The sequence below is a fragment of the Meleagris gallopavo genome, chromosome 4 (assembly GCF_905368555.1).
Source record: "Meleagris gallopavo chromosome 4, MGAL_WU_HG_1.1, whole genome shotgun sequence".
In the NCBI taxonomy this organism is placed as follows: domain Eukaryota; kingdom Metazoa; phylum Chordata; class Aves; order Galliformes; family Phasianidae; genus Meleagris; species Meleagris gallopavo.
In genome coordinates this window covers 11,249,304-11,269,622 of record NC_139407.1, presented here as the reverse complement: position 1 = coordinate 11,269,622, position 20,319 = coordinate 11,249,304, and the positions used below count along the sequence as shown (strand labels likewise).

Genomic DNA, 20,319 nt, shown 5'->3' with positions numbered 1-20,319 from the left:
GGCTTTTGGGCTGTCTCTGAGGGCCAGGCTCCATGCCCTGCCACCTGCTGCAGGCTGCCTCAGCTGTGCCTCCCTCCTGATCAGGCCTCTTTGCAGGCCACCTGCTCCTCTCCTCCTCCTGCAGGCTCAGGCAGCTCCAGGTGGAAAGAATTAAGCTGGCAGCAACAAAAATTACCTAGAGGTTTCAAAATGAGGCCTTTGGAGAGGGGCTGGCAGGATCAGGCTGGGGTCAGACAACAGTAGGTAGAAGGTTAAATGTTGGGTGGAGGATGGTCTTACTCTGATTCATTTGGTTTTCCTTATCTTACTGTTTGTTCATTTGCTTTTCACAGCCAGAGGCAACTCATCCAATCCCTGCCTCATCTTCATTTGTTTTAGCTCTTTTTCGCTTGAACAGATTTCTCTCCTTTGCTGTGTGGATTCCTATGTGTCAGTGATCTGATGAGGACCCTGTTTTAACTCTTGTTGTCCTGCAAACTGAGGGTGGTTATAATGAAGCATGTCCTTGTGAGCTGCCTTAGATTTGGACCTGCTCTCTGACTCACTAGTTTGAGTCTTCTAAGTTCAAGTATGCGGTGAGGTTGGCATTTTTGAGGTTTTAGGTGTTTGTTCCAACGGTTTTTCCATGCAAATATATTTTTTTTTCGAAGGCTTGTAACTGTATTGAATTTGAGTGAGCTTTTGAAGAAAAGCACATGATGAACTGCAACTGTGCTGGAAGGCAAGCGGATGGCCCTCTACAAAATCGCTACCTTCCATCTAACAAAAGGACTCTGTACAGGATCTTGGGAGTTACAGACCTGTGAGCCCTACTGTTATTCCTGGCATATAATGGTGGAGCACCATCTATTATAAAAACAATAAGGAATGACATCACTGAGCACCAGGTTGCAGGTTTTAGTGTAGGTAAACATGATTTTGTGGAAAACAATGAAGCTCTTCCTTAGGTGTTTCTGGTGCTCCTGAACTTGGGGAAGAGGTGTTAGAGACATTGTAGTTGCTGTGGCAGCATAAAGAATCCAAACCAACAAACAAAAAACAGCGAAGAAAAATAGTGAGTACAAAAGACAGGTGACTTCTTAGTCACTATGCAGGCTCTGATGCGCTCACATGTTCATTTATGTGTGCAGCTCTGGTTTCTCATGTCACTAAGGAGGCAGTGGGATTAGAGAACATACAGAGAAGGTGAATCAATGTTTTTGAGGATGGAGCAGCAGTGTTGTGAAGGGAGATCTATTAAAAAAAAATGGCTGAAATTATTTTGAAGAGAAGACTTGAGAATCTGAGGGGAGATGCAGTCGAGGTTCATAAAATTAAAATGTGATGGTCTAGATAATCTCACTAGCATACGAAAGTTTAGAAAAGAATTAGACTTATTCATGGAGAAAATGTTATTTGAACATCATTTCATGAACTAGTTGAGAAGGTAACCTCTGAAATCTCAAAACCAACTGGATGCTGGAGCAGTACAAGGGAATCATGTCTCTTTTATTTCCTTTCTTTTAACTGTTTTTGCTTTTATTCTCTCTGCTTGCTTTTTCTTTTTTCCTTCTCTACAGCTATTCAGCTTTTACCCTTCAGTATTCTAGTTGTTTAGCATTATTTCCAAAATACTTATTATCACAACTCAATTCAGTTTCATTTAGGACCAGACTGTGATCATCACTGAATCTGAATACCCTGTAGCTTTATGAAGGCTAGGGGATAAAGCACAACTCTGAATGACTGAAGGTATTGTAATCTGGACCTTGATGTTTGAACTATTATTAAAGAAAAATTCAGAGTAATTAGTTTATAATTTAAGTTGTAACTTGTGTGAGAAACTTAATGGACTGAAAAGGGGTAAAACAGAAGGAATGACTGCTTTAGAGGACTAATTGTTCCCAACCTTCACCTTTTGATTCATCGATCAGCTTGCTACTTTTGTAATTTAAATATGTGAGATTTCTTTGAAGTAATATGTGCTAGGAAATATATGCCTGAACTGCCTGCCCAGGTACACATCCTGGTGAAGTGAAGTAGCCTAGGGCTTTCAGAAACTACAGTTTTTTTTGGACTGGAGTACTACAATTTAGCTTCCTGAGCCTTTTTTTTTTTTTCAGAGTATGTATTCTTTTATTTGATTCACTCCCCAAAAGCACTCTGGTTTTGCACAAGCTGGGATGTAATTCACTGACTATGGAAAGTCTTGAGTTGCTTGATACACAGAGCTCAGAACAGAAGTGGTTGGTCTGTACCTTCTGAGCTGCGTGTGGCTAACTGTTTAAGTACAACTCCATGTGCTGGTTGGTGTGGGGGAAGTGGCATCTTTTAAAGAGAACATCATACTTTTGTGCCAGGAAAGCATACGTTTTATTCTACTAAACTGAGCAAAAGTCTTCTCTTGGGCCTCGTCTTTTCTGGATGGTGCCATCTTCTCAGAAATTCATCATCATCAGAGTGCTTTGTCCCAGTGATCTATTACACTAATACATCTGTTGCTTTAATGATATATTAGTGTCATACCTTATCAGAGTGATGCATACCAATGATCTATTACTCAAAAGGTGGTGCCGTTCAGGAGTGAAAGAAATCATGGACATATTCAGTATAATTAGAGATAACAGAAACATACATTACACTGGAAGCTGTTCTCATGGAACCAAGAACACCAGTATTATGCTAGCCTCTTCAGTGCCATTTTCTAGTGCCATTGTACTGATTTGCAATGCTGAGGTTGTTATATCTCTTTTAAACCTTTTAAATATACTAAGAGCAACTACCATTAACCTTGGGTCACTGTGAAGCATGCTGTATCCAGCTACATTATTTTTACTATATAGTAGTGCAGTACTTACTTATCCGTAACCATATGAAACTAAGTAACATTAACCTCCAGCTAGTCTGAAGAACATATCATATCTCATTATAATAATCTGGGCTTCATCCTTTGCTTGACTTCAATTGTTGTCCATTCTCAAATGTTCTCAGTTACGTGACAGTTGAACTTCAGCCTGTCATTAACTGTAGGCCTCTTTAATCTTAACCTTAATTTTTGTTGCTGTTAGTTTTTTTCCATTATTTTAATCACTGAATCACGTCAAGTCAGTCTGGTTGATACTGTTTTATGTAGTATGCTAATTAAATGTTTTCAAAATGCTATCCAGAGAAAGAGGCTTTTTTTTTTTTTAATTTTCATTGTAAAGAAGGCTGGAAGTCTGTATTGATTACATAAACTCAGAGCTTTCTCTCCTCTGCCTTCACTTTGTCACTAATTGGGTCCAAGCTAAAGAGACATTCCTGAGACAGAATCAGAACCGCATTTTGTCTTGTGGTAGTTTAATTGAGGTATGCAGTATTGATTTGTTTTTTTCCCTCTTTTAAATACTTTGCAGCCATCTGTGAAGAGCGTTGCTTAGCAGGACACTAAGGCTTCCAATTGTTTTTAGGAGTTTGCAGCACAGGAGGTCTCTAGGTACATTAAAATTCTTTTGCCAAATAATCCAGTATGAAAGTATTAGCAACCTACGCGTTGATGCAATGAGGGAGGAAAGGAAGAGACAAGTATTTTTTATGTGTAAATATTGGTTTTTGTTTCCTTCTTACATTGTCTTCTGTTATATTCAGCTTCATTATTAGCAACAGGTATCATTTTGATCTGTTGAATGGGTTGTTAAAACAGCTGTCAATGATGTATTCAGTCGTGTGGTTGGAAGAATCCACAAAAATTTTGTCGTGATGCAGTATCATGAACGCAGAACATCCTTCTCTTCATATTCATGCTACTCCATGGGTACCGTGCTGATTTGTCACCTTCCAATTGGGAAGCTGCTAGCCCAGATCCTTCTCTCACCTCTACTAGGGCAGAAAGCTTTCACTGTGGGAGGGAGTCCAATGGAAGAAGAAAACTTGCTGTCATTGGAGAGTGAGACTGAGTAGAATAGCTTGCGTAGGTGCTCTGGAACTGCTAAAGCAGTTGGTGGTTTAACAGGTTGTAGTATAGAATGATGTCTGTGACTGCAGGAATGTGGCAGCCACAAAATGTGCAGTGCACCATTTCAGGAGCAGCAAGTGGTGAGGGCTTTTCAGCTGGAAGGCTTATCACAGCCAAACTAAGTTTTGGCTCTTAGAGTGCCAGGGTCTGGGAGGCTGCTATGGTCAATCTGCCTCCTGCCTGATATCTTCCTGTCAAACAGTTGTTATTTAAGCAGCAATCCCACCAGTATTCAGGGAGTTCATGACTGGGGATATACCACCTGCTCGTAAGTGGAGCAGCCTGCTAGTAAAGCAATGCCGGAAGCTTCAGTCAGTGATAATGGGGTGCTTCAGCAAGAAATAGTCACAGATTTATTTTGAATAACAAACTTGTGAATTATCTAAATAAATGTTGAGAAAGAGTGGTGTCATCTCTTTCCAGCCTGAAAAACCCTAATCCTCAATGGGATGAATGTTTTAGCTGGAATTGTAATTGCTTGAGTCACTGTACCTAGGATGTTTGCAGCCTCTTTTTATCTGAAAAAGCAGGTTATTTCCCTGAACGTTTACTAGGATTCTTGAGTCCTGAAAATCTATTGGATCTGGCAGCTGAAGTTTCTGTGCTGTTGGCCTGCTGGCTGCAGTGGGTATAGTCTTTTCCTGATAGAAGTCTGATTTACCACAGAAGCCTTCCAAATTGTTATTAACAAACAGGGGAACTGTTAATTCAGATATGCTGCAGGTGAACAAAGATCTTTGTGTAACCTGCCTTGTGTATAGAGCAATCGGAGATGGATTCAGTATGGAAAGTCTGACTGGTGGGTGGGCTTCTGATTCTGTTATTAAGTACTGTATATGCCTGACAGAGCTTATGGCGTATGTTATCAACTTGTATGATATTTTGAGTCTCAACAGTCTAGTAAGGTGAGGGGATGTGTTAGTGTTTCCTTAAGAGATGGGTATCTGTGTAGAGAGAGAGTTTAGTGAAATGCTTAATAATCTACAGCAGTCAGGGGACTGCAGGCAAAGTGTGTGGTCTCATCAGCTTGGTTTTAATGGCCTTTTAGTCGTAGACAGCTCTGTGCCCTTGTTTTCTGCTTTAGAGGTACAGTTTGTGGGGTCTCTGGAAATCCATCTGAGTGATTGGTGACCTTGGGCTTTTGTTTTTTCCTCAGTTAATTTTAGCAACATTTCTTATTCAGTCTTGTTCACTTTTGTGCTACGCAAATGCTTTTGCTATTGTGGTGCAGAAAAGGAAGAATGATAGGCAAGGTGGGTGGTAATTGCTTTAGTTGGTTCAAGCTGTACTGTCAGTGAATGTTGAACCTTGCCACGTTAGTAGGCTGTGTCAGAGTACATGTGGTAGCTTAGGACACAGCATTCCTTTTAGATAATGATGAAATGATAATGATTGTTTAAAACAAACAAACAAACAAAAAACAGTTGGTCTTTTACCCTAAGCTAGATTTAGCCACCTGCAAATACGGTGTTTTAGAATAAACTCTAACTTGGTACCCTCCACGGCCCATGAAGAGAACAAAGCTTCTCCAGTGGAATTAATTCTTACTTACAGGCTGGGGGATGTTTGCCAACTAGTAGTGTTTAACTCTCTTTTAACAGCAGATAACTTATAAATCTGCATTATTTTAATTAATGACTTCATCCCTCTCAAGCTGAAGACTAGCAGAATTTGCAGTTACTGTCTACTACTATTAATACTTTCCAAGGCAGCATCATCTTTCATTGATTTCATAAAGCTTTAAAACAAAACCTTATGCTACCTGCATGTCTGAAACTGTCAATAACTAAGTGGACAGATAAAGTGGAATTGGTTTGAAAGAGGAGAAGAGGTAGCACACAACCTGTGATAACTTACCTGTGTTCCTCACGTAGATGCTACATACCACAATAACCAACAAGAGCTTTGCATATCAACTCATGTTTGTGGGTTTGTTTTTTGTTTTTTTTTTAATAGAAAAGAAGCCCCTTGTACCACCTTTGTAAGGTTGTAGATCAGAACTGAAATGGTAAGGGGTGGCAGTGCATTGGAAATGGGTCAGCAAACATTTAATGGAAAGCAGGTGCAGCTAGCTGTGTCCTAACACCTGGACTGCAAAGTGTAATGGCAAAGGTGAACATACAGTATTAATTCCTTTGACTGTTAAAGGAAAAAAACTTCTGGTGACAAGATGGAAAGAGCAGTCACAAGCAGTAAAGTGACTCAAGCCTTGGAACACTTTTTTGGTGTATGAGAGCTGGAATCATTAGTCTTTGTGAGCAAAACCCTGCCTTTGTGCAGATCAGTGAGGATTTTAATGTTGAATTGGGACCAGGATTTCATTGTAATTACTGGTTATGGCCAATGTGTGACAGTTATGCTGCTGCTTAGTGCCAAACTGTTTGTTTCTGGATTTTTTTTTTCTTGTTGCTTTAGTTGCCAATCATGGAACTGATATATTCCTTCCCCTGACTTCTCAGGTGTGGAAGTAGGGCTCAAATCCCTGTGCTACTTGCTTTCAAAATGTGTAACTTAAAAAGCAGAGTTTAGTTGATGAGGATGGAAAGATCATCTGAGTAAATGAATGGCATGTTCTGGATTACTTTCCTTTTCAGTTCCTCAAGTACTTCTTGTTGACTGAAGTGCATTAAATAACTGCGTAAAATATTTGTGGACTAACTCTCAGGTACAGCAGCAAAAACTCCTATTTAAAAAGGAAAAGAGGGACTTAGAGTAGAAAAGAGTTTTTCGTTAAAATGTTGGTGCTACCTCAGTACTAATATAGGCATTTTCAATTCATATTGATGTGATAGGTATATCTGTTAATGAGTTTATATCTGCTTCATGAGTTTGGGGGTTTTCTTGTTTTTTGCATAATAGCTCTCTTCAGCTTCAAATCTTGCTGAACTCCGGAGAGCGATGATAGTAGAAGTGTATGAACCTAGAAAACGAGTTCACAGGACTTACGGCTCCACCAGGACAATTGAAAACAGCTGTTAAAACTTGAGGTCATGCTTAGGAAGTCTGAGGCAAAACTGTTGTCAGTTTGGGAGGGAGCAATCACTGTTTAGGGATGGTGTGTAGGCGGATGTTGATCTGCCGAAGTCAGACTTCTGCAGCAGTGCTGACTTTGTTTAGGGCAATTGGCTGTTTAACTTAGTCCTACTTCTGCTTTCCTTCAGAAGGAAACTCTGATGCTGAGAGGCTGGTGACTAGCTTGGAGAGCTTCCCCAAAGTGAAGATGGGCTCTGAGAGAGTCTGACAGAAAAAGTAACTGAAGACTAAAATCGGGATCTTGTTCTTTAACTCCCTAGCATTTATTCTAAATTTTTACAGGATTTTTCCTTTGAACACTGACAAAAGGTTATTTCTTTTCTAAGGGAATTAAAATGAACTATTAAAGGTAGAAGGAGGGGAATAAGTCTACAGTGAGTTACCCTCCACTTCTATCTTCCTACATGATGTTCTTAGGATTAGTCTTGAACGGTTTTTCCAAATTAGAAACCTTAACGTTGTCTAAGTCTAAAACTGCAATAAGGAAAAGAAAAACCAACCAAACTAACCCCACCTCTTGACTGCTGTTTAGCTTTGACATCATCAAATTTTAGCTTTCACTGGTATAAGCATTTCAGGTTTAGGCTGAAAATTAACCATAGTACATCTTGACCAATAAATGTAGTTGTCCTTATCTCATCAAGAACATTTCCTGGATGGCAGCATTGGTAAACATTCTCCAACCTTATGTGGGAATGCACTAAGAGAATTGGACTGCTCAGAGAACTTGCTAGTAACTACTGCTTTCTTTCATGAAGGGAGAAGGAGGGAAAAGAAGAGCTAATGACACCATCTTTCATGCTGCAGACCACTGGCAGCGAACTCCAGGATACAGATGAGCTAAGTTAAACTTCCTTCTTGAAGGAAATGATTCCAACCTACAACTTCCACTTAACTTATAAGGTATGTCAATATTACCTGATAATTGCCTGTGTAGGACTGGGAAACTTGTAGAGGAAAATGCGTAAATGATTCATAAGCTTGAAAACTATTTCCTACTAGCTCCAGGCTAGGAGAGTTGTGGATTGGCCATAGATCTGGTTCTAAGGGACTTAGTCGTGAGCTATCTAGGACCTCAATAGCCTAACACAATTCTGGATTCCACTGTAGAGATAAGAATACAAAAACCCAACATTTTAAAAACATTTTACGCCCCTTTTTTCCTGTGTTTGTGCATTTTGAATAAGGCTTTTTCTCCTACTTACATGTGTTTATGTAAGCAAGCTATGCATGTGTGTATGCTATGACATAGCATTAACAAAATGAAGGAGAAGATGAAGACCTGAGGAAATCACTCCCCATTTTAAGTGGTAAACATAGCAGTTTTCTGGATGCTCAGTAAATGGTCATCAGAAGAAGCATAAAAACAGTAGAACTGAAAAGGTTAGTAGATGCAATGGAAGACTTGGATCTTGAATCCAGGGTGAGCTGGCATCTTTAGAGTGACTCCTTTATTTTCAGTGTGTCTTGCAATTGAGAACTTCAAAAGCCCACTGGTTTAGGATTGTACTGAGTATTGTAGGCTGCTGAGTTACAGCAGCCTAATGAGGTGGCTAACTGTGTGCTATTCTCATCTCCGGCACATTTGAAGTGAAACAAAGGTATTTTAGTCTAACACATTGCACTTGCTGTTTTAATAGTCTCAGAGAGTGCCGGGAGCAGTTAGGAAAGTTCCGCTGATGAGCACTGATTTCTGAAACCACTATAATTTATCGTACAGGATTATCTATACCTCCATTTGTGTCTAATTCTTTCTCTGATGCTGTTGTGGAGAGTGAGTCATTGCAGCAGTTTCTCTCTGCTTTGTGTGAGGTTGAGTGAAGTTCGTATGTCTAGAGGCAGTAACTTTTGGCTCACAAGTTCTCACAATGTGGACATATTGTTGCACTGTTATTTTTAATACTGCTACTCGTGTTGTAGTTAATAGGAGAAACTTTGCTGTGAACGAGAGCATCTTTAGGCACGTAGTAAGGCACAGCATGAGCCATGCACGCAGCTCGCCAACCTGCTTGTGCTGTTTTTAAGATGGTACTGAGGACTTAAACTATTTCTGTGCTACCTCTTGAATTAATTTACTCAAGGCTGACACTGCTACAGTTTCTACAGCATGGCAGCTAAAGGCGTGTCCAAAACCGTGTTCCACTCATCTCTGTGTTTTCTGTGATTGTTATTCCTGCTCCTGAAATTCAATATAGCATACACGTTTCTCGTTGGGGTTGCGTGGTTTATTCTTTATGGCACACCTTTCACATAAAGGAAACGGAGCATTTCCTTCCAATGGATCATGGCTTCATCAAAGCCGCATTAAGAACCCACTAAAGATTAAAAAAAAAAAAAGCACAGGAAGCTGAAGCGAGGGCCGGAGTCGTCCCCGTAGTTCTAATACCGCCGTAGAGCGGGGCATAACCCACTTTACTAAAGCCGCTCCCTATCGTGCGTACTAACGAGACGACAAACGGCCCGCTTCACTTGGGGCTCGTGCTTCCCAGTCCGAATTCTGTTCTGGCGGCGCACGGCGCCGCTTCTCCCCTACGGCAGCCGCCGGGCCGGGGCGCTCTCGGGAGATGGCGGCGGTCGCGCCCCACCGGCGGCACGCAGCGACAGCTCCCCTTCGGCCGCCTCCTGCCCGGGGCCACAGGAATGCGCAGCGCCCCGCCGCGGCCCGGCGGCTGCCCTGCCGAGCATGCCCGAAGCGCCGCCCGTCCGGGCAGGGGCAGCTCCTGGCCGCCCAGCTCTTAAAGGCGAACGCGGGATCCCTCCTGGGCGCTGTGCTCAGGAGCCGGGGGACGAGGGGGGGGGAAATGTCCCAAAGACCTCAGGAGAGGGACTCTGAGGGTCACGCGAGCGCCTTGTAAGGGTCGGTTCTGCTGCAGGTGTCTCTTCTCACCTGGAGACGGTTTCCTTTTATTTAAATGCATCAGAAAGATGTGGTGGGTTTTAAGAGGAAGCTGTGTCTGGGGCTGGTTGAACCATTAGCTTGTTCTTGCTAGTGAGATGTACAAACAGCTTAAACTTATGCAGAATTTGTATTCCTGAGCACATGAATAAGTCACTGCTTTATCTTCAGCATTCTTAACCTTATCACTAGGAAACAAGCGCTGGCCTGTAACCCAATCCTCCTGCACTTGTGACTTTGTCAACTTCTGTATATTGACACAGCCGTTTCCTTCGGCAGACTTTCTCCCTAATGTAAGAAGGGCTTTTAATATGAGAGTTTGGATGTTCCCTATTTTAACGGACAGGTGAGCAAAGCCTCAGGAATTCCTACCCCTTACATGTCGCAAACATGCTTCTTTCTTAGCCCTTTCTTACAAGAATCTGCTGGCATGGCTGCCTCAGTCCAAGGCTCTGAAGAGGTGCACTGCAACCCCTTAGGGCCGAGCTCTAAAAGTTAAGTCATAAGGGTTCCCTTGACTGTGCAGCAAAATCGCTTCTTACTGTTTTGTGTATAGGATGGCTATTTTACTGTGCCAGTAAAAATCCAAGGCCTGGTTGTACAAGGAGCAGATAAAAAAGGGTACTTGATAGTTTGGGAAGCCTTGCTGAGAACAATGTCACTGAGATAAGGGGAGGCTTTAATGAGACCTGGCGGTAAGCAGTTTCACAGAGAATGTTACTCTAAAGGAATCATGATGCTGGACAGAGAAGTCTTCATACTTTTGGAAACGGTTTAAGGCACAGCAGTTTGGAGATGGAAGGAGTCTGGTAAGAATGGTTGATTTTTGTTTTGATTTTCCTTACCATCGAACAAAGCAAGAAGCTTTGAATTGGAGTGATTGAACAGAGGAAGAATATAGGGTTTAGGTGTTCACCTAGGCTAGAAGAATGTCCTGGGCCCGGAAAAAGGGGAAGAATGTGCTTCAGTCATAAAGATAAAATTGGTGTTACTTTCAGCATGAGAGGAGCAGGGAGGAATAAACTGGATGAGGTAACAGTTAAGAGGTAACTTGAGAAGAGAAGCTTAAAAGGGTTATAAGTTAGATATTCTATTATGTGATAGGATGACAATTTCAGTCAGCTGCAGTGTTCGACCTGTTGAGCCAAAAGGTGTTAAGAGCGGAGCACTTTGAGCAACATGAATTTGAATTTCAGCTTTTCTGGCAGCCTAAAATGTCTGTCTTTTTAGCATCTTTTGTGGGGTTTTCTTTTTGACTATTTTTTGGATGAGGTTGTAGGGTTTTATTTTTGGGGGGTTTGCTTTGATTTTTGGTGTGAGGGTTTGTTGTTTTTTTTTTTTAATATTTTGTTGAACTTGAATTATCTAGTTTAGGCAACTTGATGCGCTATTCTTTTTAATAATATTGAGGCACTGAGCATAAAGTAGGACCTCTGGTAAAAGGCTGTGTGCTATAAAGTTCTGAAAGGTGGTAAGCAGTGGAAGATGACAACTTAAATATTGTCATATTCTCCAGTGGAGATTGTGATGCATTTTCTACTTTCTTAATAAGTTGATTAAGGGAAGTAGAGGTGAGATTTGACTCAGCTTCCTTGATTAGCACACCCACTTGGGCAGCAGGCTTAAATGTCTGACATGGTGTCGTGGTTGTTGGGACTGAAAGGTTGTATAAATCATATAAACCTGATAAGCTCTGAACAGGAGAGTTCTTCTCATATTTTCTGCATTATCCTTCTCTGCAAAGCAAACTTTCTTTTTACAGAAGGATCAGAAAGACTTTCCATGCTATTTTTTTCTCAAGCTTATCTCTGTTGTACCTTCAACTGTTTTTCCCGAGAAAGCTTGCGCTTGAGAACCTTCATGACTTACTAATTGTTTTTTCAACAGCACTGATAGTATAAAAGCCACTGATTTTGGCTTTTGTCTCCATGTAAATGAACAACCCGGTACCTCCCTTCTGAGTTGACTTTTAAAGGATTCATAAATGAGGCAGCCAAAATGCATTGCTTACCTACCTCCTTCCTTCCCCCTAATCCCCACTATTGGCCACTGTTCTTTGCAGTATGGGATACAGGCCATCTTACTTCATGATTATTGAGACCGAGGTTTACTTGTTTTCTCTTGGCTTCCATTCAATACACTGGAATGCAATATAGTGTAATAGAGATTTCCATCAAAACTCAACAAAAACATCATAACATTGGTAGGTCTTGTACAAGTTGGCTGTCTTGCTGGACCCTTCTTTAATGGTCACTTGCTTTGGTGTTTCCCTAGTGACCTTCAGGAAACCAAGTGGACTTTGTCCTCTGGTGTGGTGGGGAATATCTTCTCTTCAGGCCCTTGTCAGTTTCTGTTGATTTGACTTGTGCAAATGTCAGTGCATAAAATATGGAAAAAATTATTTCTTCTCTTCACCTGAATAACACTTCTGCCCCTTTTTTCCCTACTTCTTTGATAGAAATACCAAGGTTTTGTGGCATACGTACAAAAGGATAAAGATATGTCACCTGGATGCTTGCTAGTATTTTCTTCTACCGTCAGTCCATCAGTTCTTCATTCATACAGTTTCTTTTTGATTGGCATGCAAGGAAATGGGCAAAAGGTCTGCTTCATGACTGTTACTATGTTGGTTTGTTTCTCCAACTGGGGGAAAGAGGTGTGTGAGAGTATGTCGCATGGGTCCATTACTCCCTCTGCAGGCAAGAGCATGCTGCTCTTCACCCAGTCACCATAATCCCAATACGCTGTGAGCACTTGAGGTTTTCAAGAGCACTGCTGGCATAAAGTTTCTCCCTTTACAGCAGTACTACATCTGTCCCTAGAGCTAAATGAGAGTAAGAGTAACAACAAATAAAATTATATGGATACCTCATGAATTGTATGTGTACATTACATGAAATAGGCACCTTTAGGGCAAGCAGCAAAACTGTGTAGCTACTGGTAAAAAGTGAATTGCACAAAGGAAGAATGGATGCAGGTCAGTTAAATATATATATATATCAACTTTATCCTATGGCCATGTTACCTACACATGAGATTAAAATGTGTATTTGTGACATCTCCAGCTACAATGTGGACATGACAATAGTTTGCAAATACCTAAGTCTAAGGAAGACAGTGAACTTTTAATGCGTGTGTTTTAGTGAGGTTAAAAAGTAGTCACTCTTCTACATGTTTGTGATTACACTGTAGCTTCATTTAGTTTGTTAAATCCTCAGATGGAAACGATACTGAGGGAAGAAAAGCAAGAGAGTAAAATACCATCCATGGTTCTGGAAGGAATAGTGACTTTTCTGCTGGGAAGTAGCTCAGTAGCCAGTAGCAGCTTTAAATATTGGGACATTGAAGACAAAGATCTGTAATATTTGTACAAAATAATGTCTTTGGTAAACTATTCCTATAAAGCTAGACATGGATTCCGTGTTTAAGAAATGAGAAGTGCTTGTGTTAGTTTATTAACAGATATTTTGTTTGAAAGGGACCTCAGTGCTGAAGCTGGTTGCCCAGGAGTGTACTCAGTCAAGTTTTGGAAATCTTTGTAGATGGAGATTCTGCAGCCTCTGTGCATCCTGTGCTGGTTTGATCACTCTCACAGGAGGGGGAAAAAAAAAGATGCTTTCTTGTGCTCAGATGGAATTTTCTGTTTTGTTTTTCATTTCTGCCTGTTGCCTCCTATCCAGTCAGTGGGCATTGCTGAGAAGAGTCTGGCTCCTTCATCTTCATTTGCACCCATCGTAATTCCGTACACAGAGAAGATCCCCCTGAGCCTTCTCTTCTCCAGGCCAGACAGCCTTAGCTCATCCTGCTGACAATACTCTTCCTAGTGCAGCGCAGGGTACTGTTGGTGATCTTAGCTGCAAGTCTGTATTGCTGGCTTGTAGCCCAACTTATCTGCCAGGACCCCGAGGGCCTCCTTGACAAAGCTGCTTTCCACCTGGTTGGCCCCTAGGAGGTGTTGGTGCCTGGGATTATTCCCCCCTAGATGTCGAACTCTGAATTTCCTCACAGACTTCATGAGATTTCTCTCTGCCCAGTTCTCCAGCCTGTTAAGATAATGCAGAATGGCAGCACAACCATTGGATGTATCAGCCACTCCTTTTGTTTTTCTGTCCTCTGTGACCTTGTTGAAGGCGCGCTCTGTCTCTTGTCCAGGTCATTAATGAAGATGTTAAATAGTTTTGGATTCAGTACTGACTCCAGAGGTGCTAGTGATTTGCCTCCAGCTGGCCTTTGTGCTATCAGTTACAGCTCTCTGAGCCCGGTTACTCTGCCAGTTTTAAATCCACATCACTTGTTACTCATCTGATCCATACTTCGTCACCTTGCCTATGATGGCTTCATGGGAAGTGTAATAGGCTGTACTAAAGCTGAGGTAAACATCCACTGCTCTGCTTATGTCTACCAACCCTGTCATCTCGTTGTAGAAGGGTGTCAGGTTTGTTAAAATATTTTCTTCTTGTTAAGTCTGACTACTCCTGATGACTTTATTGTCATTCAGACAATGGAAATGCTTTCCGGAAGGATTTTTTCTATCTGCTTTCTACATGCAAAAGTGAAGCTAGTGACCTGTAGTTCCCCGGTCTATCTTTCTTGCTCTTGTTGAAGACTGGAGTGATGTTTACTGTCTTTCAGCTTTCAGGAACCTCTTCCAACCTTTCTGGGATGTCCAGCTTCAGCTCCTCCTAACCTGGCTCTTGTCCACTAAAAGCAAGTCTTCCTTGCTCCACATTTTTTACTCTGGTTTCAGGGACCTAGAATTCATAAAGGCTAGTTATATTGATGAAGGCAAGGAAGGCATTTTGGCTTTCCTTTTCAAGTTTCACATGCTGTTTTATTCAGTATCGTGATTGCTGTGGTCCATTGCTTGGCTTTAGTCTAGCAGTATTCTCTTCCAAAACTGTCAAACTTGCGTTCTCTTGCAAGGCATTCATAGAATCATGGAAGTTGCAAAAGACCACTGAGATCATCTAATCCAACTGTCAAACTTTTCCTTGGGAGCGAATGGGCTTTTTGGTCTATTCTGGGTATAAAAATAATTTGAGAGATAAAGTCTCCTTGCTGGACAACTGAAAACTGGCAGGATTTTACCTACTGACAGTGTTTTCATCAGCCTCTGAGAGATGCATCTCCACAGAACATTTGTTATCCTTTAGCAGGAGAAATAGATGGTGGTAATATTTAATAAATATTCTTCTCTAGTCAGATGTAACTTAGAGTAGCTCCTCTTTTACAGGACAAGAATGAGAACTTCTTAGTCATGTTTATTAAAATGTACCATTGCAGGTGGAAATGACAATTTAGAGCTGGTTTTTAAATTATGATACAGGTATGGAAAGAGACTTCATATGAAGGAAGATGTCAGGTTTCTCAACCTTTACATTTGTTTTTATCTTAAAAGGAAACCAGCATCTCCCAATGTGTATGTGATGACTTTGAGCAAAGGAGTTGAACGCAGATATTTGCTTTTATCTGAGCTATACAAAGCTTTGATTCTCCTTAGCTAGTGAATGCCCAATTGATATTTTTTTCTTTACAGTCTTCTACTCCCCACCTGCTCAGTTGAGCTGCTTTCTCTTTCTCCAAAAGCCCCGCTTCAATCACTGTAACACTGTTTGTTGTTTCTCCTCTTGTTGTGTAACTGCATCCCTCAGCTTTCTTACGTGAAACCATAAGCTGATTCCCTCCAGTCATCACTTCTTCCCCTTCCTTCCTACTCGTGAAGTTTTGTGCTACTCCATGTGAGACTTTGCACTGTTATTAGCTTGCTTCTTATGGACAAATAATTCGCACATTACTGTATACTACAAACATGAAAACACTGTGTAGCCTTAGCGATGCTGAAAAGTAGGGGCTAGAAATGGTATGTTCATCAAACTGTAAGCAGGAGTTGAAGAGACCAGACTATTCCTAGTATCTCAAAAGGCAAATAACCTCTTCTCTTTACTGTTTGGTATGATGGGGAAGTGACAAAGCAAGAAGATACTCCCTAGAGGAGCGACTGCCACATGGCTTCACGCTCAGCAAGCAGTGGTGACAGCAGGCTGACTTGTGGCCCAAATCCTTCTGCATGCCACTGGGGTAAGGACTGATAACTGAGGGCATGCAGTATGGTGATGCATAGTTGAATGCCAAGTGAAATTGATCACACCAGGCAGGTAGAGTCTATTAAGAGCTTAATCTCCACATACTCCTCCTCTTCCTTACTGCTTTGTTTCCTTTCTCTGGGTGCGTAAGATTTCAGCACCACCACGTTTTCTTTCTCTCAGTTGCCCTTCTATTCTCTTCTTAAGCTGTTGGGGTATTACAAAGAGGGTGTAGCTTATGTCAAACTGCGAATCTACTTCTATGCTTTCCTTCGTCTTGTTTGTAAGCTACTGTGTCAGAGAGAGTGATGAGATTGATAGATGCACAGTCCTAGATGGTAGGTAAGCCCCTTGGGATCCTGACAGTTGTTGAGATCCAGAGCTGTCTCACTATTTCTCTAGTGTTTTAACACAAAACTAGCTAGCGAATTGAGAAACCAGAATTGATTTCCCTGAGGAATTTGCCACCTTGCTGGTGTAGCAGAAACTCTGCCTCTCCAAGTATGTGTAACAAGGTGTTTAAGAACTTGGACACACTTTCATTTAGCAGGCAGCTGTGGCTTAAAATGCTATTGCCTTTCTACCAAACCAAGCTGCAAGACTTCTTACTGAAGCAAATGAAGAGGCCAGTTGCATTGTTTTGCTAGTTGGTGTGTGGGATCAGTTTCTCTATGTGGGTAGTAATGTCTTAAACCATGGCAGGTATTTGCTAACAAGCATGGTTGTACTGAAATCTTCAATTAACCAGTGATAAACTAGAAGTGGAAAGAAAATAACAGAGTTCTTAATCTCAGTCTGATTTAAATTAAACCACTCTTAAAATGGGGGCAAAGCTATTACTGATTTTTAGTGAACTGTAGATGGAAAATAGTGAAAAAGATCAGCATTGGAGCAGATACTTAATTTGTTCATATTTATAACTAATAGCCCTGAGCCAGGTGTTTCAGTTCCCATTTGACTTAACCGTTCAGGGGCTGTTTAGTATTTTATGTTGCAAAATATGAAATTCATTTCTGTGTATTTAGTTTGCAGTAAGTTGTATTGTGTAAAGGTCAAATTTTCTGGAGAAATTCTTCATCTCAAATATCTGTAGATTTAAGTCTCATAGTTACAGGCTCAAGTGAGTTTTTTTGCAAAATGCACTTAAAGAAAAGGGCATGAAGAGGTACTGTAGTGAATTGTGGAAATGAAAAGCCAACTGTGGTAACCGTAAAATAAAAATGACAAGACTTCCTTGGTAAATCTGAGTTAACATCCCATAGTAGTTGAGTAGCAACTGTATTTCTAGGCCTGCAGTCAGTGTATTTCTGGCCTGCAACTCTAGGGTGATTTATCAGCATGAGTTTAAGGCTAGCAGCCTTTTAGTGTGGTGGTGGTGGTGTGTGTTTGGTGTATTTGAGAACTATATCGCTCTACCTGAGTCGTGTGCTATATTTGCAGCTGGAACATGTAAATTCAAACTCTTAATCCCTTTGGAAGAATTACAGCGTTTACATTTCAACCAGAAGCGGCTTATGCTGAAATTATTTTAAAATTATGATGGCTAGTTTGCTTAGCAGGATCTGGACAATATTCTGACAAAGCTGCTTGTAGCTTTGGTAAGAGATGCAAAATAGGATGCAGTCTGTCTCGATGCATACCCACTCTGAGGATGCAAGGCTGTAGTGGAACTCACAGGAACCTCAGTCTTGGAGAATATTCCTAATGCCTAACAGTGTTCTCAGTTTGTTAATGTGGCGTAAGCAACTGAGGAGCCAGAAGAGCATGGCCGATGATTTGAATAGCTCCAAAAAGAGCTTTTGTCTAGGTTGCTGTTACTGACAAGTGGCCCTTGCACTGTGTTTCTCATTTAAAAGAGAAAAATTTTAAATTTTGGGGAAGGAGTGTGTGATTGCCTTTTTCAAAAGCTAAAGCCTCTCTGTGGTTTGAGATCCACTGGTTATGCAACTTTACCTCCAACTTTGCAACTGCTTATTATTCGTCCCAAGGTGGTAATCATCAGATAGTAATGACTTTTGATCATTATTTAATGGCCTTTGTGAAACCGGTGGTGGCCTCGCCAGTAATTAACTTGTCATTATTTATTATTATTACAAATCCAGTACTTAATGTTATGAGTTTACAAAGCATTTGCAAGTGTGGATGATGTTATCCAAGAGCTGTTATCCTATGGATTTGTTCATCCTGTTGTGTTTGCCTCTTAAACGCTTCAGAGCAAGGAGAAGTTTTGTAATTAAGCCTTATTTGCAGGATTGATTCATAGTTACTCCTCAGTGTAGAAACTGTGACATCAATTAAAAGAGAAAAGAGGAGGAGCTTAAGCTGCTGAGGATATCCCTCTAAGATGTGTGGGGAGGAGTGCCATTTCAGCGGAAGAACAGTGTGCTCATTAGATACTGAAGATACAGAGGCTATAGGCAAGTACCTTCTCTGCTCAGTAGGAAATTAATCTGAAACTGGTAGCAGCACCGAAGAGATCCTGTATATCTTTCCTTTGATTTCCTAGGGACACACAACTTGCTTGACAATAATTTCACTAAGCAGTGTTTTAAGCAGACTATGGCCTAATACCATAGTCAGTTTTGGGGCCCAAGAGCTGCTTATAACGGCCTCTTTTTTTTTTTTTTTTTTCCCACTCAGCACACTTTTTTGTTCTTTTCTACAACTGACCCTAACAACAGAATTCTTAAAGTTTCCAAAAACATTGTGAGGATGTTGGATAGTTTTTAGGTTTCTGTTTAGCAATCTTTACAAGCATTTGTTACATTATGTGATGATAGTTTGGATTCTAGATAGTCTGTGAAGGTTTTAAGAACATAACATCACTTATTACTGTGTAAAACCTTATTTACTCAATTTGTTTCATTTTTCTCTTAAGTGAGGAAAATATTTACTTTGTTCAAAAGTGGTTTGCGGCTGAACTTAATTCATATGTGTAACTAGCTTTGGTGTTTGGAAGGTGCCATACAATCATTACTTATTAATAGCAAGACCTGCAGAAGGAATGCATTATTTATATTATGTTATCTGTGGAAGACTCGCAACTATTTTTTGTGTGTTTGGACTAGAAATGTTCAAAAGTATGGTCAGCCAACATTTTTCTTTTTTCCCCACTATATGGCCAAATATATAATGAAAGATTATTTTTTAAAATGCCAGAACACCCTTGGTCACCTTTCTTAAACTGGTGTATGACAGCGTGTCAGTGTTTGTGGGGCTGTCTTTGATTCCAGTGTGGCTGAATACAGTATCTTCAAGGGGACAGTATGTAGAGTAGTGTTGTTAACCAGGTGAGGTATGGAGAACAAAGTTGTTTCCGTATAGACTATTTCTAGGCATTGGATTAGAAACTACTTAAAGCTGGAACATATCAAGCTTCTACCTGTTTGTTCAGCCATTGAGATTTATTTTGCTGAAGGACAGGTTAAAGGTTTGGCCCTCTGAACTCTTTATCAAACTTTTGGGACGTTGATTGGACCTAAGGTGATCTTCAGAGGTTTGGTGCTGCTGTAACTTGCCAGTTCCCATGGCACTTCCAAAGAGCCATGTTCCCACAGTGTCATTGCTGCAGCCACCTTAACTCCCCTGAAGGCGGATTCAAATGATGGAGGAAAAAATTAACATACTATAAATTAATGCTGACACTGTCAGCATTCATTTACGTGAGAAATGCAAGAGGGAAAGAGGATGGGAAGAGTGATGATGCAGAAAGCAGCATTTACTGACGAGCTGTTCTCACAGAGCACCTGAAGAAGGGCTGTTGCAGCAGCAGTGGGTAACAGCATGGGGCTGCTCCTTCCCTTTGTGACACGGCAGCTCTGCAGCCTCCTGCACTGACAACAGTGCTCAGGCAGCTGCAGGTCTGGGGCAGGCACAGCTGGCCTGGCTCAAAACCCTGCCATTGGTGTTTGGTGAAAACATAATAATAAGGAAGGGTTTAGCACTGCAACCCCTCTGAAGTCAGCAGTGTTACATTGCTGAAGTCCCAAACTGTCAAAATTGAGGTTAGTGAGCAAGAGTTAAAAATAAAGCCTGGGATATTTTTTTTGTTGTTGTTATCAATACAAATCTCTAAAACAGCACAATGTGGAGAACTGAAGGCAAATACGGGATTCGTTCTTCTGAGGGAATTCTCTCTGTTACACTTAATCATGAGGAAGTATAAGGTGGCTGTTGGGATATCAATCAGTTACATGCATTGGATTTAAATTAATCTCCCTGCGAAGATGATGTATTTTAGCTATACTGTGAGATGGCAAACCAATTGTAACCAGCAGGTGTGTGTTCTTTCTCAGAAGTGTCACCAATATGTGTGGTTTTTAGGCTCAGAATGG

General features: G+C 41.0%; 1 protein-coding gene across 1 annotated transcript in view; it reads left to right on the top strand.

Annotated features, from left to right (window-relative positions):
* SLC10A7 (solute carrier family 10 member 7) overlaps positions 1-20,319 on the top strand; it is a 255,974-nt gene that overhangs the window by 207,217 nt on the left and 28,438 nt on the right. The window contains exon 14 of the transcript XR_014882834.1: positions 7,765-7,909. The gene's annotated coding sequence lies outside the window, so the exon portion shown is untranslated. The remainder of the gene's footprint in view (positions 1-7,764; positions 7,910-20,319) is intronic.